The sequence below is a fragment of the Lissotriton vulgaris genome, chromosome 3_1 (genome assembly GCF_964263255.1).
Source record: "Lissotriton vulgaris chromosome 3_1, aLisVul1.2, whole genome shotgun sequence".
NCBI lineage: Eukaryota > Metazoa > Chordata > Amphibia > Caudata > Salamandridae > Lissotriton > Lissotriton vulgaris.
Window position 1 is genome coordinate 717,569,390 of NC_141689.1, and position 26,903 is coordinate 717,596,292.

Below are 26,903 nucleotides of genomic sequence, written 5' to 3' on the forward strand. Positions count from 1 at the left end.
GCCTTAAAGGCATCCCAAACAACTATTCTAGAGGCGCTAAACCTGTTGATGTTAAAATAGTCAATTGTCCACTTACTAATATGCTCAATGTAATCTGTGTTAACCAATAGCTTCTTATCAAATGACCACTTGCCCCTTTTTTTAGTAAAGCCTGGAATTTCCACCCCTAAAATTAACGGATTATGGTCAGATATGACCTTAGGTAATATTTTAATACTAGCTTCGTTAAGAAGATCTGTTGTTCCAAAGAAGTAGTCAATCCTAACATATTTTTTATGTGGACAGGAGTAATATGTGTATCCTATGTTTTTGGAGGTATTTTTGGCCATCCATATATCCACCAAACCATGGCTCTTATTAAGTGAGGGTAATGCCCTATATACCCGGGGGTTTCCGCCCTTGATATGTCTCTTGATTGATTTGACCTAGTTGCGGATCTAGGGCGATATTAAAATCTCTGCATACAATTACCAGTTCTAGCTCAAGATCTTCAAAGATCTGGGGGTCATCGTAGTTCGATCCATAGATTAAGCATATAGTAAGTCCCATCCCAAGCTCGACTATCGCCCACCTTCCTAGAGTATCGGTTGCCTTTCGCTTAACTTGACCCAAAGATGTTTTAGCCAAAATAGCTACTCCTCAGATGTTTGAGGTTTGAGATGTGGATGTCAAAAGATTGTATCCTTGGATTGTCATCCAATGTATTTTTTCCCAAGGGACATGGGTCTCTTGCAAGCAGACAATATCGAATGAGTTCATCCTTACCAACTCCCCCAGTTTACCTCTCTTGGCTACATCATTAAGTCCTGCTACATTAATTGAGCAGATATTTATTCTCCCCATCTTAATTTGATTTTAGCGGTTCCTTGTAATCCTACCAATCCTATTATTCCATCAATTTTCTCCAGCACAATACAGTTACACACATTTCTTTTGAGAGTCTACATATTTCCTCTTCTCCTCTGGGTATGTCTTTTCTATATTTCATCCCCCTGTCCCCTCCCCTGCTCCCTTCCCCTCCCACCACCCCCAACCCCCCACCATCCCATCGGTGAGACACTCAGACAAGTGTCTGCGCATGATGGGTGCATCGCACAAAGCTGAGTCCCATAACCACATACTACCTTTAGTCGATACATGCTCTGTGTTTACTATATCTTACCCTTCCCTAGTGTTTTAGTTATATTGCCCTACCACAGGAAAACCCACAAAAAAGAACCATTTTGACTTTTTCCCTTTCTTATACCCTATTTATATTTTCTCACCCTGTCAGACTATCCAAATATTTCTTAGCTTTCACCTCAGACGTAATAAAACGTGTTTGTACCCCCCAGACAACTTTTATTCGGGCAGGATTGTTCAAAAAGGCCTGAGCATTTTTATCTTGGAAGGATTTAATCATCTGCCTCAACCCCCACCGTCTTTTGACGGTGGTGTGGCAGAAGTCTGGGTGAACAAAATAAGAAACCCCATTCCTGGATTGCCTTGCCTCAGGTCTTGCCTTTTCAAAGATAGCTTGACGTAATAGAAAGCTACCGAAATATACCAGAATGGCTCTTGGCAGCGCCCCTGCCCTTACTGGCTGTTTTTTTACAAAAGGCACCCTATGTGCCCGCTGAACCTACAATGACCAATTTCAGTCTGTGAGTTCTGGAAGCTTCTCTCTGAACAATTCAATGACATACCTACGGGCTTCCTCCGCCTCCACCCCCTCCGGAACACCCAAAACGCGTAAGTTATTTCGCCGTTGGCGGTTCTCATGTTCTTCCAGTTTCCACTGAATATCAGCTATCTGTGCCTCCTGCGATTTAGCCTGCTCCTGAGTGCTTGCAAAATCTGATTCTGTGGTGCAGATCCTTGCCTCCAAATCCGTCATCCGTTCCCCAAAAGCACTACACGTTTTTTTTTTTAGTCCTCATTGTGCAACATTTATAGTAAGGAGTTCTCAGGGTCCTTTTTAGGTCTCGAGTATTATATTCCGCAAGGAATAAATAGACGAGAGTATAGAGGCTAAACCAGGCTGTGAAACCATTGCGGATTTCGGACAGTTCATGTGAACACAATCACGCGCATTCTCCCCACAGGCATTTGTTTTCAAGAGCTTTCATTGGCTTTTCACTTTGTGCACGCAGTTGCCTAGTCCTCCCACCCCCTCCCTCTCCAGCGCGTGCTCCACTCGCATCTGCCTGCTGCTCCCCGCCCACCCCACCACCCCCCACACAGCAAAGCCGAAACTTTCCTGTTCTTGTTCCAAACTCTGCTGCTATCTCCGAGTGCCGTCCGTCCATGTTGACTTTGCTCCCGCCCCCTCCTGTTGTCCATGTTGCGTTTGATCCCGTACCCTCACGCCTGTTACCTTTATTCCCGTCCCGCCCTTCCGCCGTAGTTTGTGTTGACTCTGGTCCCTTTCCCCGTCTTGATTTCCGTCCCACATTGGTTGGACCGCTTTCTGCCTCTTTTATGTCTATGTTTAACTTTCCTGTTCTTGTTCCAAACTCTGCTGCTATCTCCGAGTGCCGTCCATCCATGATGATTTTGCTACCGCCCCCTCCTGCTGTCCATGTTGCTTTTGATCCCGTATCCTCACGCCTTAGTTTGTATTGCCCTTCTTCCCACCCCCTCCCACTGTAGTTTGTGTAGTCTTCTTTCCCGCTCCTTCCCGTTGTCCGAGTTACCTTTGTTTCTACCCCCTTCCAGCCATAGTTTGTGTTGTCCTTCCTGCTCCTTCCAGTTGTCCGTGTTCCCTTTGTTACCGCCTCCATACTGCCGTACTTTGTTGTCTTTCTTCCCAGCCCCTTCCCATTGTCCGTGTTACCTTTGTTCACACCCCTCTTCCGCCGTAGTATGTGTTGTCATTCTTACTGCCCCCTTCCGTTATCTGTGTTGACTTTATTCCCGTCCCCCCCTCCCGCCGTAGTTTGTGTTGACTCTGGTCCCTTTCCCCGTCTTGATTTCAGTCCCACTTGGTTGTCCCGCTTTCTGCCTCTTTTATGTCTATGTTTAACTTTCCTGTTCGTGTTTCTTTTTACCGGACGTGGTGTCCGCATCATGTTTGTGTTTTTTTTCCTCCATATTGGGGCAGCGCTCATTGGCCTCCACCTCTGCAGCACACATGGCGCTACCTCTCCTCTGGTTGCAGTCAGTCCTCCTGTAGCTGCCCAACACCCGCCTTCGCCACTTTCAGGCTCGCATCCCGGCTATGGACGAGGGGTCGGAGGAAGTGGAAGGATCCATGAACCTCCCCGAGGCGCGGGTCAAAACGTGATTAAACAAAAAAATGCACACACGGAAGAGTTTTGCATGCATATCAGGTATTTTTTATTTTATGGAATACATTAACATTTTTGCACAAAAATATTTGGTTACTTTGAGCCCATTTCATATGGTAAATATGCTCTGCCTCCCTCTCCGCCTCTCCACCCCCAGCATACGCTTTCAACACCACTGGTGCCTGCTTTCAGAATAACAACACAGGCGCTGATGTCTGCAAACTACAGCTGGTTATCCAAAACTACAGCTTTCAGGCACTAGAAAATGATGGCATGGATTGCATCTCCTCTTCCCCGTCCCGCCCCCCAAGTGCCACGCTTTAGGTTTGAGCCGGCGCCTTCAGGCCAAAACTCCCTGTCATGTCTTGTATTCTGTTTTTGAACCTCCATTGTATAAAGTAATGGGGGCGTCCTCTGAAGTCCCCGGCTGAGGGAAAGCCGCACTGCTGGCTGACCGTTAGGGTTGCGCCCAACAAGGGGTACATTTTACTCTTTCACACATGCTTTGAAATGCTTGTGAATCTCTAAGGACCTGATTCCGAATCGCTGTCTTCATTTCCCCCTCCGGTCAGTCCTGTAATAAAATGACTGGTGCTTAAAGAGCTGAAGAGCAAGTCTATCACATTGTCGTGTTTCACCGAGGGCCTTTTTGTGTTGCAATTAAAGACAAACACGTAGTTTATGCAGGAATATAGCCGTTTTAAACGCATTTGTATAATTGTATTACGGCTAGAGTGCAGAGCTTGGGTACATTGTTCTGGAACAAATAGGGTTTAAAGTAAGAAAGAAACGTAAAACTCTTGACAGGTAAATGAATTTCAGCTAATTTCATACAAATGTAGCAGTACTTGTGTTATATCTTCACCACTGTAAATCGGCGCCCTATTTGAGTTCGGCAACATTCTTTTTCTGCGTTAGCACTGGCAGTTTGGCAATCCGAAGCAATATCGCATACACGTGCTCGGCCTCACTTCTCAATCACCCCATATGGTCGTTCCCTCCCACTCTCTCGCACATCAAAGGCTGCTGCCCCCGTGCCAATGCGTTCCTGCCCCTCCCCCCCAAAGCTTTCATGCGCATGCTTGTTCTCCCCTGCAGCCCAGCCCACGCAGCGCTGCTCATCCCACTCCCCTTGTTTATACTGGTTATTGTTTTGTATCCGTAACACATGCAAGCCCATGTTAACACTCCTCAGGCCGCAGCTGATGCTGCCTCCTCCTGTGTGTTGGCCTTTTTTCTCCCCTCCAGTCCAGCCCTTGTGGCGCTGCTGATCCCCCTCCCTTTGTTTACACTTACTTTGTGGCTGTAACACGAGCGATCGACCTCTGAGAAAAACTGCTTGCATGCATGTTTTTATTCCTGGTTTGTGGCCGGCTGGTAGTAATGCCCTATGCGACTGGTGCGGTCAGTTCAGTATGCTTCTGCTCCCTCAACATTTTTTTAGTCCATGCCATGCGTGCTGGTGCCAACAAATGTAGTGGAGTATGTTAAATGTATTCGGCTTTCACTTGCCAATCTTTTTCGTAAAGATTTATCATGTACGGTCTTGGCAGAGATACCTTCTATTGAATGGGCAAGGGCCACCAAAGCACCACTCAGCACCACCCCAGCATCACTCAGCACCACCCCAGCATCACTCAGCACCACCACAGCATCACTCAGCACCACCACATTATCACTCAGCACTACCACAGCATCACTCAGCACCACCACAGCATCACTCAGCACCACCACAGCAACACGCAGCAACACTCTGCGCCACCCCAGCATCACTCAGCACCACCACAGCACCACTCAGCATCACCACATCATCACTCAGCACTACCCTAGCACCACCACATTATCACTCAGCACCAGTCAGCACCACCACAGCACCACTCAGCACCACCACAGCATCACTCAGCACCACCACATTATCACTCAGCACTACCACAGCATCACTCAGCACCACCACAGCACCACTCAGCACCACCACAGCATCACTCAGCGCCACCCCAGCATCACTCAGCACCACCACAGCACCACCACAGCACCACTCAGCACCACCACAGCACCACTCAGCACCACCACAGCATCACTCAGCGCCACCTTAGCATCACTCAGCGCCACCCCAGCATCACTCAGCCCCACCCCAGCATCACTCAGCACCACCACAGCACCACCACAGCACAGCACCACTCAGCACCACCACAGCACTACTCAGCACCACTCAACACCACCACAGCATCACTCAGCACCACCACAGCATCACTCAGTGCCATGCCAGCATCACTCAGCACCACCACAGCACCACTCAGCAACACTCTGCGCCACTACAGCATCACTCAGCGCCACCACAGCATCACTCGGCACTACCAAAGCATCATTTAGCAACAACACAGCATCACTCAGCGCTACCCCAGCATCACTCAGCACCACCACATTATCACTCAGCACCACCACAGCACCACTCAGCACCACCACAACACCACTCAGCACCACCACAGTATCACTCAGCACCACCACAGTATCACTCAGCACCACCACATTATCACTCAGCACCACCACAGCATCACTCAGCACTACCCCAGCATCACTCAGCAGCACCACAGCATCACTCAGCACCACCACAGCAACACTCAGCACCTTCACAGCACCACTCAGTGCTACCACAGCACCACTCAGCGCCACCCCAGCATCACTCAGCACCACGCCAGCATCACTCAGCACCACCACAGCAACACTCAGCAACACTCTGCGCCACCCCAGCATCACTCAGCACCACCACAGCACCACTCAGCATCACCACATCATCACTCAGCACTACCCTAGCATCACTCAGCACCACCACATTATCACTCAGCACCAGTCAGCACCACCACAGCGCCACTCAGCACCACCACAGCACCACCACATTATCACTCAGCACTATAACAGCATCACTCAGCACCACCACAGCACCACTCAGTAATACCACAGCATCACTCAGCACCATCACAGCACCACTCAGCACCACCCGAGCATCACTCAGTGCCACCCCAGCATCACTCAGCACCACCACAGCCCCACTCAGCACCACCAAAGCACCACTCAGTGCCACCCCAGCATCACTCAGCACCACCACAGCACCACTCAGCATCACATTATCACTCAGTGCTACCACAGCATCACTCAGCACCCCTACATTATCACTCAGCACCACCACAGCACCACTCAGCACCACCACAGCATCACTCAGCACTACCACAGCATCACTCAGCACCACTCAGCACCACCACAGCACCACCACAGCATCACTCAGCGTCACCCCAGCACCACTCAGCACCACCACAGCATCACTCAGCACCACCACAGCATCACTCAGCACCACCACAGCACCACTCAGCACCACCACAGCATCACTCAGCACCACCCCAGCATCACTCAGCACCACCACAGCACCACCACAGCACCACTCAGCACCACCACAGCACCACTCAGCACCACTCAGCACCACCACAGCATCACTCAGCACCAACCCAGCATCACTCAGCACCACCACAGCATCACTCAGCGCCATGCCAGCATCACTCAGCACCACCACAGCACCACTCAGCAACACTCTGCGCCACTCCAGCATCATTCAGCGCCACCACAGCATCACTCAGCACTACCAAAGCATCACTTAGCACCAACACGGCATCACTCAGCGCTACTCCAGCATCACTCAGCACCACCACATTATCACTCAGCACCACCACAGCACCACTCAGCACCACCACAGCACCACTCAGCACCACTCAGCACCACCACAGCATCACTCAGCGCCACCCCAGCATCACTCAGCACCACCACAGCACCACCACAGCACCACTCAGCACCACCACACCACCACTTAGCACCACTCAGCACCACCACAGCATCACTCAGCGCCACCTTAGCATCACTCAGCGCCACCCCAGCATCACTCAGCCCCACTTCAGCATCACTCAGCACCACCACATCATCACTCAGCGCTACCTCAGCATCACTCAGCACCTCCACATTATCACGCAGCACCACCACATTATCACTCAGCAGCACCACTCAGCACCACCACAGCATCACTCAGCACCACCACAGCATCACTCAGCACCACCACAGCATCACTCTGGAACACTACAGCATCACTCTGGAACACCACAGCATCACTATGCGTTACCACAACATTATTATACGCCACCACTGCATTACTCAGGGCCTCCACAGCATCACTCAGGGCCTCCACAGCATCACTCAGGGCCTCCACAGCATCACTCAGCACCACCACAGCACCACCACAGCACCACTCAGCACCACCACACCACCACTTAGCACCACTCAGCACCACCACAGCATCACTCAGCGCCACCTTAGCATCACTCAGCGCCACCCCAGCATCACTCAGCCCCACTTCAGCATCACTCAGCACCACCACATCATCACTCAGCGCTACCTCAGCATCACTCAGCACCTCCACATTATCACGCAGCACCACCACATTATCACTCAGCAGCACCACTCAGCACCACCACAGCATCACTCAGCACCACCACAGCATCACTCAGCACCACCACAGCATCACTCTGGAACACTACAGCATCACTCTGGAACACCACAGCATCACTATGCGTTACCACAACATTATTATACGCCACCACTGCATTACTCAGGGCCTCCACAGCATCACTCAGGGCCTCCACAGCATCACTCAGGGCCTCCACAGCATCACTCAGGGCCTCCACAGCATCACTCAGGGCCTCCACAGCATCACTCAGAGCCTCCACAGCATCACTCAGGCCTCCACAGCATCACTCACGGCCTACACAGCATTACACATGGCCTCCACAGCATCACTCACAGCCTCCACAGCATCACTCACGGCCTCCACAGCATCACACACGGCCTCCACAGCATCACTCACGGCCTCAACAGCATCCCTCACGGCCTCCACAGCATCACTCACAGCCTCCACAGTATCACTCAGGGCCACCACAGCATCACTCGGGTACCACAACATCACTAAGCGCTACCACAGCATCACAGAACGCCACAGCATCACTCGTCACCACCACATCACTCCGCGCCATCAAGCATCAATCTGTGCAACCATTCAACAACAACTGGTTCAAATATGTTCTCTCAATGTTTCAAGCTTTATTACAAATGTCACAAAAAGATGTTAATATTTCACTTCTGTTCTTGCATTTTCGTCACAATAAAATACACTGAACATAATCTTTACAAAAGTTATTTACAAAAGTTTAAGCTATTGCCATTATAAATTACAATCACTTTTATTTAAGTATTAATTATTTAAAAAAATTTAAAAAGCCATTGTTATTTGTAATATCAATACATCTAAGTCACGTAAATACAAAACATGTTGCATTACAAATGCTATAGGTGTCACATTTGCGAAAGTTATAACTATTGGCATTGTAAATGACAAAGCTATTAATTTAGCTATTTTCAAAACCAACACATACATTTAAAAAAAATTATTTACAAGACCAATAGCTCAAACTTTCCTAATGCGAGACCTATTGCATTGCAAATGCTTGTTCCTTATTCCAACCTTTACCTTCATTGCCATAAATGTGGGTCTAGGCAGAAACCCTCAGGGATTTCGGAGAAAAGGAACCCCTTACTTCCATTTACTTTAAGAGAAGGTTACTTTTCGGAGGGGGGTGAGCTAGCCATTCTGGCTACTCTTTTTGGCCGTAATCTGATTTTTCGTTGCTCGCACGTAATCATTGGACTTGGTAACAAAATAAGGAGTACATGCACTTAAAAAGTCAAAACCTTGCGATTCGATATTGTTAACCCATATGATGATTTTCCCATATCTCCCAGAATTTATACTTCTTAGAAAAAGGTTTATTTTTTTATCCAGACTATAAACTTTTAACACTGAAGATAGCCATTCCCTGTGAAGTGGAGGGGTTGGACTTATCCATTTTACACACACCTCTCTCCTTGCCAAAAGAATCAGTAGGAAAACCAGATTTTCCTGAGCTTTTGTTAGATTTCCTGCCACACTTGAGCCCGTCACCCCAAAAATAACTAAATCAATACTTACAGTTAGATGTCTTCCTACTACCTCATCTAGAGTCTTACTCACATCCTTCCAGAAACCATCGAGATGGGGGCACTGCCGGAACATATGCAGGTCATCAGCCTTCTGTAATCCGCATTTCGGGCAGCTCTTCACTGTGGACCCGCTAAATTTTGATAACTTTTCCGCTGTCCATTACGCTCTATGAGTGGTATATAAGTGATTTCTTTTTAGTGCAGCAGATGTCACGATTGACCAGCATTTGCTCATTGATACTTGCCATAAGTTATTTGTTTCCAATGTTGGCAGATCTTGCCCCCATATTCTCTCTGGAATCCGGAAGTCTTCCTCCCCTGCTGAGATAAGTACCCAATACCAGTAGGATATTTCTTTCTTGAAAGGTTTCTTTTCCAGCATCTTTAATTCTAAAGGCTGGTTTCCTTTTCTGACTTCTTTTAGTCACTGACTTCAATATCTTCAATTTTACTTTCTTGAAGTATTTCGGTTGACCGAATTTAAGTAGAAAATGGCTAGTACTAGTTGTCATTTCCTGTAGATACATTGGGTAGTCTTCGTATGAGCCCAACAACGTCCTGCTAGATTTAAATTGGAAAGCTCTGCAATATTCCAGGAGATCAGTGCTAGCTAGCCCCCCCTGTTCCTTCCTTCTCCTTATTTTGCTCCAAGTAATTCTTGGTTTTTTTGAAGACCAAATAAAGCTTGAAAGATCTCCCTGGATTTTTTTTATGGTTTCCCTTTTAAACTCCAGCGGGATAGCACCAAAAACAAAAGTAAATTTTGGCAGGATTGACATTTTAACAATATTTGATTTGCCCAGAATCGATGGTAAACCTCCCCAGACTTTCAACAACTTTTTCACCTCCACCTCTAATCTGTGGATGTTGATATGTGCTACCTTATCCAGGTCCTTGACAGGTCAATACCCAAGTATCTAATTTTGTCCTTGTTGTAAGGGCTTGTGAATTCCTCATTCCAGGTCATGGTTTCTGTTTTAGATTGATTTATTTGGTAGCCAGAGATTTTTACGAAATTGATTAGGGTCTCTTCTATTACAATTAGGGCCTCCTTCAAATCGCAGGTAAAGATCATAAGATCATCAGCATAAAGGGACACTTTTTTATGCCAGCCTTGAAAACAGAAGGGAGAAATGAACGGTTGGTTCCTAAGACTTTCAGCCACTGGCTCGATATAAAAATTAAATAGCAACGGGGAGAGAGGACACCCCTGAAGTGTTTCCCTCTTTATCTTGATATTTTCAGTTAGGTTACCGTTAATTCGTATTTTTTCCTTAGGGGAATTATAAATATTTTCCACCATGTTCAATATATTTACCCCTAAATCAAATTTCTTTAATACCTCACTTAGATAGATCCAGTTCACTCTATCGAACGCTTTAGATAGAGGTAACCTTTCGCTGGTGGCAATGTCAATTGCTCCAATCAACTCATGTGTCAAATCTTGTAGGTGTCTTCCTGCCACGAAGCCCTTTTGATTGGAGTTTATCAACGAGCCTGCAATTTTCCCTAGTCTTATCGCCATGATTTGCGTGAAGATTTTGTAATCGCAATTTAAAATAGATATTGGGCGATAAGACTCGCATTTTTTTGAATTTTTGCCTGATTTTAAAAGGATGGAGATTGTTGCATCGTTCCATGACTCTGGGAGTTTACTATTTTTCAAAAAGATTGGAAGAAGAGGGCCGTTAAGGGGGGGACCAGTATGTCTTTTAGTTTTATATAAAACTTGTTTGGGAGGGCATCTGGACCCGCAGCCTTACCTCTCTTTAGATTTTTTATAATGCCTTCTATCTCTTGAGTTGTTATTTCTGCGTTCAACTTAATTTTCTCCTCCAGTGAGAGGATAGGGGTGCTTTGTGCATCTAGGAATTTTTTTATTTCCTCTAACGTAGGGTTGCAGTCCTCAGAATAAAGATCTGCAAAGAAGGCGGTAAATTCCTGTTTTATTACAGCCTCCTCAGAACCATTATGGGATGTATTACGGGGATCTATAGTGCCAATTTTATTTCTAAAACGGTCAGTTTTGGTTTTCCAGGCTAGCATTTTTCCGCAGCCTTCCCCATATTCATAGTGGGCCAGTTTGCTACACTCCCACTTCTCTCTGATTCTGTCTTCCAATATTTCTGATAGAGTTACTTTATGCTTTAGTCTCTCAGTTTCTAGCTCCAACCCCCCAGGATCCGCAGATATTTACCGGTCTAGTAATTGGATGTTACCCTCCAGCTTCTGAATCTCGTTTTTAAGCCCCCTAGATTTATATTTTGCTAAGCTAAGGATCTTCCCCCTTATCATCGCCTTGTATGCGTCCCATGCGATTTGAGTTGAGACGCCCTCGTTGTTATTCTCAAAATATAGATCTGTCTCTTGCTTAAGTTGGTCTGTGATTTGGGGGTCCAAAAGGATTGTACGATCCATCGTCCATCTAGGTACCTTCATGTCATCTTTTAATTGAATTGTGATCTGTACTGCCGAATGATCTGAGAGGTGGGCTGGGAGGTGGACCACTTTTTTTTATCTTTTCTAATAGTCTTTGGTCTATTAGGATGTAGTCCATTCTGGATTGTATTCCTAATTTCTTATTTTTAAAGGTATAGTTATCTTGCATGTCTCCCTTCTCTCTCCAGATCTCGATTAAGCTTAAATCCCTTTTATATATTCCTAACCATTCTCTCATCTTTGGCAGATTTGTCTGTTTCCCTCGAGGATACCGATCCACTTTCGGATCTAGAATAATATTAAAATCTCCACCTACAATCCTTGGGCATGAAGCCGAAATCAATTGAGAGTATAAGGATTGAAGAGGAGAAGGGTCGTCTATATTTGGGCCATAGTAGCCAGCCACCGTGAAAACATCACTGAGTACTCTAATGTTGGCTGTTGCCCACCTTCCCTTTGGGTCAGTTTCTGCCGATTCTCCTTAATAACGCACTCTTGATTTGTGCATATATACGAGTCAACCCAATGTAGCGTTTTCATTATTTCCTCCCATTCTTTTTTTAATAAGTGAGTTTCCTGTAAAATTATTATTTCGCTATCGATTGATTTCAGGTACTCGAAGATCCTCCTTCGCCTGCTCTTAGTTCGTAGCCCATTACCATTCCAGGAAGTTATTTTTACACATTTTAAGTTCTTCTTCATCTCTTCCTGACTTTTTGCCTGCCTCTCCCGTTCTTTTTCCGGCGCCCGAACTCCTCCTTCATTTTATATCTTGCGTTTCTTTGAGGACAGTTTTTTTATTTTTTCCCCTAACTTGCTCCCATCTCCTGTGCATTTTCACTCTTTTTTATCCCTATTTTCCAAATATATAAGTTAGAACAAATGTGATAGATAAAAGAAAAAAAGAGGAAAAAAAAAGGAAATCACCCTCTCTCCTAGGAGAAGCCTCCCTTTCTCCCTTTTTCTTCTTTGGGCTTTATTATTAGCCCACTTTGAGCTCCATGCCTCTATTTATGAATTTCTGAGAGTGCGCTGCTGCTCTCTTTAGTGGATAAATTAGTTTTGTGCTTGTGTCAAAGACTGTATCGTTATCTGATCACGCATTTGGTCTAGGAACGTTTCAACTTCCTTAGGGTCTCTGATGTTAAACATCTTGTTGCTCCACATGATCCTAAGGGAGGCAGGGAATTTCATTTGGACAGTTGCACCGAGGGACTTCAATACAGGCATCAACTGTCCCAGCTCCCATTGCCTATCCTGTGTTACTTTTGCAATGTCCGATCTGTCAGGTTTGCCCCACAAGACTCACCTTTGCTTGTGGCGCGATTCCGCAGAGACGACAAGAGCTCCCGTCCCTGTACCCACCTAACCCTCGTGGACGACGAAACCCAGCAGGGATGAGATGGACGCAGGGATGGAAGCCAGGGTGTAGGGTTAAGAATGGCGTGGAGCTGGTGGGGCGTTCCGGTGTCACTGGAAACCAGAATGAGAAAAGATCAGAAAGTGAAGCAGACCCGAAAAGAACCACCCCACCTACACACACAGGACCAGGTACCCCGTGAGGACTTACCAAGGCTCCCGAAACGAAGGTTCCCCGATGAATGCAGCTTCTGTTGCGAATAGCGAGGAAGGCGCTCCAGCGCGTAATCGCCAAGTACAAACTAAAGAAAGCGCTCCTGCGCGTTCACCCAAGCTAAAACAAAAAGGAAAGCGCTCCTGCGCGGGTAACTGGAAATGGGAATTAACCACCCAGCTGGTGGTATTCCCTGTAAGGGGACAAGGTCTGCAGGCTGAGGTATTCCCTTATAGCGCTCCTGCGCGGTGGGAAGGAACAAAGTAAAAAACCCCCAAAACACAAGTCGGTTAAATGTACACCCTTAGGGCGCTCCTGCGCACCAAGGGTCATGAAAAATAAACAAGGGCTTTCCTGGAACTCCCAGGTAAGAAGTACACCAGCGCTCCTGGAAGGCGCTGTCAAAGACCATGAAGCGCTACAGCGCGGCTTTCTCCCAGAAGCAGAAGGAAACAAGGAGCAGGGCAGCGCGGCTCTCCTGGTATGCCGCGGACACAATGTTGCAAGGCAGCGCGGCTCTCCTGGTATGCCGCGGATACAATGTAGCAAGGCAGCGCGGCTCTCCTAGAATGCCGGTCTCTGGTTCAGCCTGAATTCAGAATCCGAAGCGCTCAGCCGGCGGGAAAAGCGCGGTTTATGCGTTTTCCCCCGGAAGCGCTTCTGTGCCTCGCTTCCCAGGGGCTAGACCGGGTACTCGACTTCCGCCGGAAGTGAGTATCCTGGCCTCCCGTGTGTGTCAGTGGGATGGCCGGCCGCGGCAACGCCGCGAGCCGCGACACGATCGAATTTTAAAGGACCAGTCGTCTTTGCTGTATGACCCGCTTTTCAAAGCCTCGGTTAGAATTCTCTCTTTAAGAGTATACGTCCTAAAGTTTATTGGAATCTTCCTTGGGTTTTTTCTCTCTTTAAGTTTTCCAAAAGGGTCCCGGTGTACCCGCTGAATATCATATTCCAGCCCAAGAGATTTACTCCAAGGAAAATGCTCTTCCAGAAGCGAGATAATAAATTTCTTTATTTCTGAATCTTGTCGCCCTTCTGGGACATTAAGAAGTCTAAGGTTACATCTTCTAGACTGATTTTCCAAAGCCTCTAACTTTTTGTCGATGCTTTTGTCCTTGGCCTTTAGGGTTTTAATTTCTTTCTACTTCCACTTTTTTGCTTAATCCATCAATTTCTGCTTCCACTGTAGTGACTCTCTCACTTAATGCGTTTAGTTTGACGTCTAGCGACTCAAATTTTTCATGAATCTTATTTTGATTCCCCTCGGATATCTCAAACCTTGACCTAATCTCATTTAGCATCTTCTCCAGAAAGATGTCCGTACTGCTTCGAAGTTCGTCTTGACATACATTTGGATTCTTAGCCGGTCTTTTGGGCGGACTTTTAGATGTGTTTCTAGCAGGACTCTGGACCTGACTAGTAACCGGACTAGGGACCAGATTTTGAATTGAGGCCTGAATTTGGGCGGGGTCTGACTGAGATCATGAGTTTGTTCTGTTGACTCCCCTTCCGAGCCGTCTGTTGTACCATCTGGTAAAACCGAAGTTATAGAGTTTTTCATTCCAGATTTAGAATTGACCAGTTTCCCTGACTCTTGGTTTTTTTCCCGGCTCTGACTCTGCTCTTGTAACTTAAAATATGACCTTAAAGATGGAGTGATCTTTATTTTGGGAGCTTTAATCCCCTCGCCTATTTACAAGTTGTCTCCTACCTGCCCCTGCTGCTCTTTCTTGTTGTTCAATTTATTTGATTGTAGTTTCAAGGCCTTTCGGGTGATTCTTTTAGTAATTCGTGGAATGACAGGCTGTTTTGCCACCGGGGGGAGCCTTGACTTGAGAAGCTGCCTGTTCCTTAAGCAATAAGAAGATCTCCCCCTTACGTCAAGACTTACAAGAGCTGCACCCGCGTCTTTCTTTACAACAGCGGACTCTACAGTGATACCCTGGTCTATTTTTAAAACCTTTCCCCCCTCTTCTCGGGAGTGTGGTAGGCCTAGCTGTGGGTCTTTCTTTTTAGTTGGAATAACAAGCCCCTTGAATAAAGTGGGATCAATTAAGTTTTCCGTTGAAGTGCCCACCTTCTCTGCATTTACTTTTATCCCCTCCACCTTTGCTGCAAAAAGCCTGCTTACCGGGGTTGTGTGCTGATTAAGCGGAGGACAAAATTCCTCATCGATTGATGAGGGGGTCAATTTAAGCTTATTCATTGAACCCTTCGCCTGCTCCCAACCTTGAGATGAGCTGTAGCTGATGTGGGGGGTCCAGTTACCTGCACATGCTCCAGAGGCTCCAAAGGCACCAGAGCGCAGAGCAAAGCAGTCCCGTGTTGCAGCCCCTCCTGCCTTCCCTCAGAGAAACACCGAAATCCGGCCCACTGCTCTCATGCAGTTTTGCTGAGCCCGTGACACCGCCTCCCACCAGCCGGAGCTAGCCTGGAGAGCCGAGCCATGGATGGGCGAGCCCCGCAGCACAGATCGTGGCTGCTCCGCCTCAACAGAGACAACAGAGACACACGCAGAGACGGAGTCGGCAAAGGTGATCACCATGCCGTCAAATCCGCAATTCGCTGTAGGTAGGTAAATGAATGTCGGCAAAAGTTAGTTTTGAGAACGTAGTATATGACGGTACGGAGATGGGAACTAGTGAGACAAGTGGAAAAACAAGCACTGCGGGTCAGACATGCACAGACGGAGGATCGCCTAATTCGCTATTTCACCACGTTAGTCATTTTACCCCCAAAGCTTTTCTCAATGCGTTCCTCAATCACGGCAGCAGCGTCTCCTTCCTCTCAGAGCCATTTCAGTCGCATTTTCTGACTCAGCGGCACGGAGCTCCCGACCGGGCTTATCGACCGACCGCCATCTTCTCCCCCTCCTGAGTGCTTGAAAAACCTGATTCTGTGGTGCAGATCCTTGCCTCCAAATCCGTCATCCGTTCCCCAAAAGCACTACACGTTTTTGTCAATTTTCGCACCACCCCCCGTACTTTCCTCATTGAAGCCTGAGCTTTGCGCCCATCCTGACGAGTCTCCTCGCGGTGAGTGGATATTGCCTGGAAAATAGCCTCTACCATCGGCGAGCTAGAGACACACACCTTTCCCCCCTTTTCTTCATTTGCTGGGGCACTAATAAGCTGGGTCAAAGGGGTATTGTCCCAAGTAAGGTCTCTCTCTCGCATTTTCTTTCTTCTCCGGATTGTCTTTGATTTTCCTGCATCTGAAAGTTCAATCTCTATATCACTATTACTTAAGTCGGTGTTACTGCTGTCCGTAATACCCTCTGACCATTCTCCCCCATCTGAGACAGAGAAGAAATCAAGCTCCTTTTCGGGCTTCCTACCCCTACTCACATCTTCCACTTCTGTTTCTAATTCTGCTCATACTACCATCTGACTTGATATACCAGCAGCAAGAACCATTCTGGCAGCATTGTCAGCAGTGTCAATAGCATCAGAAGTATTACCTTCTATGGAGGAGGGCCCTACTCGCTCAGAGACTGCTATTTCGGATAGCCCTGTGCATTTTATTACGACTTTCATTACTTTTAGGAAAAGTGCTGCTACATTCTAGTGATCTGCCCAGTTAAAGCGAAAAAAGGCAAACACAGACAAAAAACATAGAGTTCTTATAATTAGAGCATAATAGGTACTACACAACCCATTCGAGTAGGGTTGTGAAAAACCATGGTCCTCGAAATCCAGTAGTGGTTTTGCTCTGATCAAAGAAAACAAGCACCCCAACACGGCTGCCAGTTAACCATAAAGGTATCTTAAAGCATCATTTATATTCCTAGATTTGTATATGCTTTGTTATTTTTATTGTTTATGGTAAATAAATATACCTTTTTGCTATTGTGTTGCCCTTTGCTGAATGCAACTTTATAAATCTGGGATCCTTTACCATATCTATGCGGATGACACTCAAATCTACCTTAAGGTGTTTTCCGCACACGATATCTCAATACTCAACTCTACTTTCAACTCTCTTCAAAACTGGATGTTAGCTCATCAACTCATTCTGAATCCTTCCAAAACTGAATTCCTCCTCCTCTCTACCTCTCTCTCTCCTCCTCCTGTTTAATCTTGGATGGATCATCTGAATTTATTCAACAACAAACCTATTGTTGTCGACACCGCAAAATCCCCTGGTGTCATACTTGACAAAAGGCTCAATCTACTCTCCCACATCAATTCCATTGCAAAGAATCCACAATACCAACTGCGCCTTCTCCGGGGGATTCGATGTTTCTTTCGGGAGCAAGACCTAAAAACCTTTGAATTCTATGTCAGGACAGGAGACTTCGATTATGCTTGTTCAAAGCTGATCCACCACAACAGAAGCAATATAATCAATAGGTTTGTAATAAAAAGTTTTAAACACAAAGTCAGAAGACTTCATAATGTCAAACAAAGTCACTCCCATGGAGAATGCTTTAGAAGCCATAGCCCCACGTGCTGAATGCACACCAAAAGTCGAGACATCAATGCCAGCCTCCGACATGAGCCATCTGACCCAGCGGGCCAATGTAGCTGGGGCGACAGGGCGAAAAGGCTTTTGCAAAGCAATTAACAATTGACCATGCATATCATGATGAAAAGGAGCAGTACTCACCTCGCAATCCTTAACACATTGAACCACGCAAAGTTTAGGATTATTGGGAAAAGAAGGATATGTAACCGAAGATGTATTGGTTTTTGTACGTCTGGAAATAACAAAAGTAACACCCTCAGGCGTAAAACTGCGACCAGCTAGGTCGAGTGCTCGCACATCAGACACACGTTTGCATGAAACTAGGCATAATAACATGGTTAGTTTTGCTGATAGTTGTTTGCGAGATAACAAGGAATTTGAAGGCCAGGCTTCCAAAAAACGTGACACAATGGAAACATCCCACATGGACAAGTATTTGGGACCAGGAGGCTTCGCCAGGCGAATGCCCTTAAGTAATTTGGACATCAACGGATGTTCGCCTGCAGGTTTACTATCAATGTGGATATGACCAGCCGAAATGGCTGAACGGAAATTATTAACCGTCCAATAAGCCAGACCAGAAGAGGCAATGGAAGCCAGGAAATTAATGATCAAAGAGACATCCGCTGAAGCGGGATCCACCTCCCGTTGAACACACCAAGCACACCATCGTTTCCAAGACCCTGTATAATGTTTGTGAGTGTTGGGTGACCAAGCCTCGCTGATGAATCTGGGAGCGTCTCGCGAAAGGCCTGGGATTTGCCAGCGATCCCCGAAATTCGCCATGCCAGAAGGAGGAGATTGCCTGATTGGATCAGGGGATACGGATTGCCTAGAGGGTCCAACAAGAGATTCCACCTCTGGGGAAGAAGAAGTAGCGGAACTGCACAACACTTTTCCAGGAGTACTGGGAACCAAGCCTGAGTGCTCCACAGAGGAGTGATCAGAATCAGTTCTGATTGATAACGTTGTGTGCAAGCCAAGACCCTGGGAATCATCATAAATGGGGGAAAAGCGTAACACAGGAGCAGTGGCCAGGTCTGCAGAAATGCATCCGTGGCCAGGGCTTCCGGGTCCGGTCTCGTTCCGCCCAGTTTGTTGACATAGCGAACCGCCAAAACATTGTCCATGCGGAGCAGAATGCAACAATTGGACTGGCGAGGAGAAAGACAACGGATCGCAAAGGACCCCGCAAGAAGTTCCAGGCAATTTATATGGAGAGACAACTCCTGTTGAGACCATCGACCCCCCGTTGACAACGGTCCGCACCGGGCTCCCCAGCCCCACATGCTGGCATCGGACTCTATCCCCACCTCCGGAGACGGACCGAACAGGGCTCGCCCATTCCAGGCATCCATGTGGTCCAACCACCACTGCATCTCCCACCTCGCTTCTTCCGAAAGAGGGACCAGATCTGAATAGCGTAGGCCTTTCTGGAGAAGAAGGATCTTCAAATGTTGAAGTGCCCGGTAGTGTAGAGGGCCCGGGAAAATTGCCTGAATCGAGGATGCCAACAGACCGACTACTAGAGCTATAGATCTCAACGATACAAGCTGTTTGGAGGGAACAAAACTCAACTCTCTCTTGATGTAGCGAATCTTTTGATTGGGCAAGAGGAGTTGACAAGAAAGGGAATTGACTTGGAAGCCCAGAAATCCCAGAGACTGTAAGAGAGTGACAGACAACTCTAGATGCATCATGAATGTGCGAGGACAATCCGCCATGATCAGAATGTCGTCCAGATATATAATTAGACGAACTCCCCAAGCACGCAAGGATTCCACGACGGGCCTCAGAAGCTTCGCGAAGCACCAAGGTGCTGACGAGAGGCCGAATGGGAGAACTTTGTATTCTAACCCAGTGCCTGCCATTGGAATTGCAGGAAACGACGATGTGGACCGTAAATCGGGATGGACAGATACGTGTCTTTCAGATCGAGACAGACCATCCAATCTCCTTCCCGAAGGAGATCCCGCAAAAGATGAATGCCCTCCATTTTGAAGTGGCGATAAACCACCCCTCCGTTGAAGTCTTTGAGATTCAGGACAACCTGGACCCGCCCCCTTTTTTCTGGACCAGAAAAACTGTACTCACAAAACTGTTGGGATGGCGGGAAGTGTGAACAATTGCCCCTTTTTCCAGAAGGGAAGCGATCTCTGCTGAAATTAACTCTTGATCTTGAAGGGAGAAAACTAGGGGTGAAGGAGGGAGGGACTGAGACTGAGGTTGGTAGAATTCTATCTTGTAACCCTAAACAGTCTCCAACACCCATGCATCGTTGGAGATCAGACGCCAATTTTGTAGAAAAAACTGAATCCTTCCCCCCAAAACCACTTCCGAAGCTGGAATCAACCTCACCTGAAGTGTTGGAATCCGGATGTCCTCCTTGATTTCCGCCGAATCTTCCCTTCTTATACTGACCTCTTCCTTTGCGAGAGGGATAGAAATTGAAGCGGTTATTGTAACCAGAATCCTGTCCTCCACCTCTTTGGGAATGGAATCCCCGCTGGGAATTCTGGGTAGCGCCGCGGCCAAAAGATCGTCCCCTGTGTCATCCGACCCTGGCAAAAACCGGATGAAAAGCCCTTCGAAGGGATGCCTGAGCCTTGTCCAGACCAATAAAAGTGGTCACAAATTTTGTCAGTTCTTTCAAGAAAGGCTGGCCAAAGAGCAGGTCCTGAGCCAACGGGCCGGACTCGGAGGAGGACAGCTCTGCCAATTTAGGATCCAGCTTGAGAAGAATGGAGCAGCGCCGCTCACAAGAAATCGCGCAATTGGCATTCCCAACTGGCAAATAGCCTGCTGGGACCACTCAATTAACTCATCAGGATCAACAAGGGCCGAAGACTCCTTGGCCTGAAAACCTAGGTCCAAGATCTTAGTAAGAGGGCCCAGTAAGTCCAGCAATTTAACCTGGCAGGAACGCCAAGCTCCGTCAATACCCTTCTTCGGGTCTTTGGCATGTTTCTTAATTTATGTGACCATCGTAGGATCCACCTCCGGAGTGTCAGCCAAATGGTCGGCCAAATCTGGACGCAGACACTCGGACCTTAGGCGGGCCCTGACATCCTTCTCAAAGGGCTGGCGAATATGTGCCTGTACATATTCTGCCACAGCAGGGGATGGAAACCAGGAGGTCGAGTTCGTGTGAATGATATCAGATGGTTCAAAAGTGAATAGAGGAGGATGCGTGGGAACATCAACATAGTGCTCCTTACCAGCCTTCTTCCGTGGTGGAGGGTCATCCTGATCAGATGAAGTAGAGGAATGAGTGTCATCAGTATCCATAAGTGGAATGTGGATGCCGAAGCCCCAACCGACGTCTTTGAGGAAGACTTTTCAGAGGACACACTTTTGGCTAATTTCTGAAAATCTGACTTATGAGGGTTAACAGGAGACTTAGAGGAAGCACGAGAAGACGGCAACCAGCCTTGTTGTTGCGCATATTGAGACAAGTGACGTTTCAAGGGAGTAATGGCACGAACAAGCGCCTTATTAACTGAATGTTGCACTCCCTGATCCAAAGCCTCAACCAAATTGTGCTCCATAGAGCCAGAGGCATCATCGTCATAGTAATAGTCATCTTCTTCATAATATTCAGCCATAGTGACACAAAGTGTAACAACAATGCCCACAGAGATGACAAGAATCAATGGTGGCCAAAGGCACAATGCAGGGGGAGTGAACAAACCCCACAGCAAGCCAGCAGCACAGGCAGAACCTGAACACACTGCAAACAGTTAAAATGTGGAGGGAGGGCTAGCCGCAAAAACAGTCACTCTAGGCCAGAGGTCTTCAAACTTTTGTCGGTTGAGCCCCCCCTGCTGAATATTTTTAGATGTTGGGCCCCCCCACCACCTAACATAAATTTCAGGAACCTGGCATACTATACAATCGACTGCCACGCGCATATCATGGGCCATACCGGGACAAAAACCTTGATGGGGCACGACATACCCATACTTGTGTACAGGGGCGCTACTAGACCCGGTCAGGTGGGGGCTAACACTTCCAGCCAGAGCTGGCTCTAGCACTTATCACACACAGTGCAACAGTCTGTTTTGGTGCCCCCTCCTCCATTTCCTCCTTCTCCATGAATTCCCTCACGACCACTCACCAACAATGCACCTCATCTCTCTATAGTACCTTTCAGCCAGTGCTGGCCCTAGCACTGGTCGCACACGGTGCAACAGTCTTTTTTGGTGCCCCCTCCACCATTTCCTCCTTCTCCATGAATTTCCTCACTACCACTCACCAACAATGCACCTCATCTCTCTATAGCACCTTTCTGGCAAACATTAAATTTTTTATAGCACTACTCGTTGTTTACTCACATTCAGTTCTTTGATCTGCATGGTACACATTCTTTGTAGTAGGCACATTAACCCTCTGTGCTGTGTGGGTGGCAGGACTACTCATGTGAGTGCACGATGAGCCAGGGTAAGAGGGGTGACTGCAGGGTGACCATATGAATTTGGGTGCGGAAGTAATTGCAGAGTGGGACGAATGAATGTATGGGTATGGATGGGCTTATTTGAGTGAGATTCCAGATTTAGCAGTGAGGGTGGCAGGTGAGTGAAGTGTCACATGAGTGCAGGTTGAGTAGTGTGCTCGTGTGACTGAAGGGTGAGGTACAGGGTGAACAGCGCAAGTGAATGCAGGGTGTTCACTGTGAGTGCAGAGTGAGCGGTGTGCTCATGTGACCGCAGGGTAAGTGAAGAGAGATTGGTGTGAGATCAGGGCGAGTGGCATAAGTGCAGTGTGGTCACTGTGAGTGCAGGGTAAGTGGGTGAATGGTGTGAGTGCGTCAGGATCAGTGTAAGTGCATTGTGATCGCTGCTTTGAGGGCAGGTTAAGTGTGAAAGTGAAAGGTGAGAATGAGGAGTGAGTTGTCTGAATTCAGGGTGCATTCCCAGACACTTGAAGTAACTCAGCAGGTTATTGACGGCAGCGTAAGGTTTCAGATATGTTAAACTATTGCTATTATGGCATTAACCAGGGTTCAGGGTGGAGGAAATAAATGTGCTGATCTTGCAAAAAAACTTCCAGTTTTATTATTAGGGTTGCCAGCTCATTATTTTGATGTCCCAGGCGGCACAAAACTAAGCAGTCACCTAAAGCTGTATTGTCAGCACTTGTCCGTCGAACAGCACATATAAATAGAAAGTAGTTTTAATTATGTTCTACGGCTGCTTGAATGATGACTGATAATAAAAGGGAAGAAAGACAGAAAAGTAATATTACAAAGGAATAAATACTTCTTTATTTACAAGCATGTTTAATGTCAAGACAAGTTATTTGCAGGCTGTTTAAACACATGGCTGGCTGGCATTTTTCTTTTGGTAACTTGAAGCCCTTTTACCCCTGTGGGGCATTGTGTGGCTGCCTGTGTAATTATAAAAGAAACGCTGTCTCTTTTCTGCTAAGAGCTAACCATCTCAGGAAGGGGTTAAATTCAGAGCTGAAATGCTTCAGCTGTAGTGGGAGTAATCAATGAAGGAGCACTTTCCTTGCACTCCAAACTGTCGCACTGCCAATATGGAAAAAGTTCCAGCAATATCACGATTTATCCAGGTAATCCATAGTAAACACACGATTCCAAATATTAAACGCTTCAATCTTCCAAATTTATACTCTGCTCTTTTCATCACTGCGGAGACAATGTGATAGCACTCAAATTCTTTATTAAAGTCTTCTCATGAACTGTATGCCCGTCCAGGCTTTGTACAACACCACGTTGAGGTCAATCATTTCATGAAATAGACACGTATATTCATACCCAATGCATTTTGAGCCTGTGAGGCTCTTCGTCAGGGGTCTCTAAAATAAAATAAAATAAACCACTCAATCAACTGATCTTTGGACATTCACTGAATGCTGCACAATCCTGTAATTTCCCTAAAAGCATCCCCCTAATCGAAACACCCTTATTATCCCCCCTTGTCCCAAACACAAGTAATCCACTGTGCACCGAATGGAAACCCAAAACCTCTGAATCAAGTTCTTTTCTCCCCCCTCGAAAAACGTCCTCTTATGACATAACTGCTACCCGTAAACATAAAAACCCATGACTCGTCCCAATTTGTCTGACTTCATTTATCTTCCCTTATTCCCCAAAACTCAACCCCGGACTGCATCCCATTATTACGTTGCTTGTGAAACATTACCTTGAGAAACGCTGCAACCAGCACCTTAGTTTCTTCGTGCTATTATCCTTATATTGTGGCAACCCTTAGCTCTAGTTCAAGACACCAATTATATTCACTCTCGTAAACTAAATAATTATTAACACCTGCTAAATCACGTGACTTCATACTAGTGAATGTGCTTCATCCTAACGGAAACTTTTTAAAAAACAAACTCCCACAATGCATTGTGCAGTGTTACCCTGAAATCATCAAAACACCTTCACTCGTGCTTTACCCTTCTTTCAAACGAAAAATTTACATACTAACTAAAAACCCACAGTAACCATATCCCACATTAACACCCTCACAATGCATACTGACTGCAATTGGAGTGCAAGGAAAGTGCTCCTTCATTGATTACTTCTGTATTCACTGTGATTGGGGGCACAGTTGCTGATCGCACGCACTTTCAAATTAAACTAATTAACTTAACATTAACATTTAAAAGGGAAGGAGTGCATCTTCTTACGTATTTTTCTGCTTCAGCTGTAGTGGGATTCATAAAAAGGGGGTGGTGATGAACAGAGTGTCTGAATTAAGCAGACCACTCTTACCCATTCCAAAGATCAGGGCTTGATCCATCACCGTTATTTATCTCACTGCCCCATCCCAGCTCAGAACCTGGCTATATGCAAATCAGTCTGTCCCTGGCCCAGTGCATCATGGGAACAGGGCAGACTAAACTACCAAGCCAATTCTTTACCAGAAAGGAGACAAGCTACCGGGGACCGGTTTCTGGCATTTCAGCCGTCTTCGGCCCGGCTTGCTTGAATCCTGATGGAGCATTGAGAAAGGGACTCATGTCTGAGTATACCCTGCCACACCTATAGTGGCCAAAAACGATTCATAAAAGGGGGTGGTGATGAACAGAGTGTCTGAATTAAGCAGACCACTCTTACCCAGTCCAAAGATCAGGGCTTGATCCATCACCGTTATTTATCTCACTGCCCCATCCCAGCTCAGAACCTGGCTATATGCAAATCAGTCTGTCCCTGGCCCAGTGCATCATGGGAACAGGGCAGACTAAACTACCAAGCCAATTCTTTACCAGAAAGGAGACAAGCTACCGGGGACCGGTTTCTGGCATTTCAGCCGTCTTCGGCCCGGCTTGCTTGAATCCTGATGGAGCAGTGAGAAAGGGACTCATGTCTGAGTATACCCTGCCACACCTATAGTGGCCAAAAACGATTCATAAAAGGGGGTGGTGATGAACAGAGTGTCTGAATTAAGCAGACCACTCTTACCCAGTCCAAAGATCAGGGCTTGATCCATCACCGTTATTTATCTCACTGCCCCATCCCAGCTCAGAACCTTGCTATATGCAAATCAGTCTGTCCCTGGCCCAGTGCATCATGGGAACAGGGCAGACTAAACTACCAAGCCAATTCTTTACCAGAAAGGAGACAAGCTACCGGGGACCGGTTTCTGGCATTTCAGCCGTCTTCGGCCCGGCTTGCTTGAATCCTGATGGAGCAGTGAGAAAGGGACTCATGTCTGAGTATACCCTGCCACCCCTATAGTGGCCAAAAACGATTCATAAAAGGGGGTGGTGATGAACAGAGTGTCTGAATTAAGCAGACCACTCTTACCCAGTCCAAAGATCAGGGCTTGCTCCATCACCGTTGTTTATCTCACTGCCCCATCCCAGCTCAGAACCTGGCTATATGCAAATCAGTCTGTCCCTGGCCCAGTGCATCATGGGAACAGGGCAGACTAAACTACCAAGCCAATTCTTTACCAGAAAGGAGACAAGCTACCGGGGACCGGTTTCTGGCATTTCAGCCGTCTTCGGCCCGGCTTGCTTGAATCCTGATGGAGCAGTGAGAAAGGGACTCATGTCTGAGTATACCCTGCCACACCTATAGTGGCCAAAAACGATTCATAAAAGGGGGTGGTGATGAACAGAGTGTCTGAATTAAGCAGACCACTCTTACCCAGTCCAAAGATCAGGGCTTGATCCATCACCGTTGTTTATCTCACTGCCCCATCCCAGCTCAGAACCTGGCTATATGCAAATCAGTCTGTCCCTGGCCCAGTGCGTCATGGGAACAGGGCAGACTAAACTACCAAGCCAATTCTTTACCAGAAAGGAGACAAGCTACCGGGGACCGGTTTCTGGCATTTCAGCCGTCTTCAACCCGGCTTGCTTGAATCCTGATGGAGCAGTGAGAAAGGGACTCATGTCTGACTATACCCTGCCACACCTATAGTGGCCAAAAACGATTCATAAAAGGGGGTGGTGATGAACAGAGTGTCTGAATTAAGCAGACCACTCTTACCCAGTCCAAAGATCAGGGCTTGATCCATCACCGTTATTTATCTCACTGCCCCATCCCAGCTCAGAACCTGGCTATATGCAAATCAGTCTGTCCCTGGCCCAGTGCGTCATGGGAACAGGCCAGACTAAACTACCAAGCCAATTCTTTACCAGAAAGGAGACAAGCTACCGGGGACCGGTTTCTGGCATTTCAGCCGTCTTCGGCCCGGCTTGCTTGAATCCTGATGGAGCAGTGAGAAAGGGACTCATGTCTGAGTATACCCTGCCACACCTATAGTGGCCAAAAACGATTCATAAAAGGGGTTGGTGATGAACAGAGTGTCTGAATTAAGCATACCACTCTTACCCAGTCCAAAGATCAGGGCTTGATCCATCACCGTTATTTATCTCACTGCCCCATCCCAGCTCAGAAACTGGCTATATGCAAATCAGTCTGTCCCTGGCCCAGTGCATCATGGGAACAGGGCAGACTAAACTACCAAGCCAATTCTTTACCAGAAAGGAGACAAGCTACCGGGGACCGGTTTCTGGCATTTCAGCCGTCTTCGGCCCGGCTTGCTTGAATCCTGATGGAGCAGTGAGAAAGGGACTCATGTCTGAGTATACCCTGCCACACCTAT

The 26,903-nt window shown here is 47.1% G+C and overlaps 1 pseudogene; it reads right to left on the reverse strand.

The window, feature by feature from the left end:
* Nucleotides 1-20,368: 20,368 nt before the first annotated feature.
* LOC147726958 (uncharacterized) lies at nucleotides 20,369-21,422 on the reverse strand (annotated as a pseudogene).
* Nucleotides 21,423-26,903: the final 5,481 nt, after the last annotated feature.